The sequence below is a fragment of the Aplysia californica genome, unplaced genomic scaffold, assembly GCF_000002075.1.
Source record: "Aplysia californica isolate F4 #8 unplaced genomic scaffold, AplCal3.0 scaffold00339, whole genome shotgun sequence".
NCBI lineage: Eukaryota > Metazoa > Mollusca > Gastropoda > Aplysiida > Aplysiidae > Aplysia > Aplysia californica.
Genome location: NW_004797609.1, coordinates 355717 through 356711, shown reverse-complemented (window position 1 = coordinate 356711; position 995 = coordinate 355717). Strand labels below are relative to the sequence as shown.

At 37.5% G+C, this 995-nt stretch overlaps 1 long non-coding RNA gene across 1 annotated transcript in view; it reads left to right on the top strand.

Moving 5' to 3' along the window:
* The first annotated feature begins 328 nt into the window (after window positions 1-328).
* The window catches only part of LOC101849939, a 7448-nt gene continuing 6781 nt past the window's right edge, over window positions 329-995 (top strand). Inside the window, exon 1 of the long non-coding RNA XR_220663.2 lies at window positions 329-422. This is a non-coding gene — a long non-coding RNA (uncharacterized LOC101849939). The remainder of the gene's footprint in view (window positions 423-995) is intronic.

Below are 995 nucleotides of genomic sequence, written 5' to 3'. Positions count from 1 at the left end.
TTCTTCTTCTTCTTCTTCTTCTTCTTCTTCTTCTTCTTCTTCTTCTTCTTCTTTCTTCTCGCATGAGGTAGTACATGTAGTTGTGGTATGGTTGGGTCTGTGTCCCCGTTGCATGCTGTTATTGCTATTCCTGATAGCTACCAAATTCTTGTTTTGTACAAATCTAAGCAACAACCAGTCTCTGTCAATAGTATTTCTTTATCGCTCTGGCACTCGAAATAATCAAACTGCGGAAAGATTTTTCTTTGAGAGATCGATATAGTCGAAGAAATCGATTCTGAACAAAGCTGCAGCTCGTTGGAGCCGATGGCTTTGCTTATCCGGGGCATTCACCAGCTGTTTGTCAGTCCGCTCTCAGATCTCACGCCGATCGGTCAGAACACACAGCTCCGGACAGGTCCTTCTTTTTTCGTTCAAAGCAGGTCAGTATAACTTTTGCATTTTTTTAAACAAAAAAACAAAAACAAAGAAAGAAAGAAAAAGATACATGTAATGCTACTTAATATTTGTTTTATAATTACATAGATATATTTATATCAGCTGTTCTTATTTCGTATTATGTTTCGTAAAAATGTGGCTTTATTATGGACTAATTCAATGTGCCTGGCTTAATAGAATTAATGATGTGATGGATTCTGCCTGTGTGTGTTTTTTTCTTTCTTTCTTTGCATCTCTCTTCGCCTTTGTGTTTCTTTGCGGGGAAATCTGTTCGCTTGTCAGGGTGACCTTGGTCCCTCGACACAGTCAAAACGGTCTCATACGGAATATTTTAACAAAATCCTTTTTTTTTTTTCAAAAATAATAATTATGGGAATGTCTATCGTGTGTTAAATGTTCTTCAAGGTGGGTTGAGCTCATTATAGTAGAGGAAAGAGAAAACTGTAGACGAAATTGTATTTGTAAGGCCGAAGGTATCCGTTGAAATCGTAAAACTGTATTTATTTGATTTAAAAAAACCTCGTCAGATAAACGACTGAGCGTGTGTGTGTGGGGGG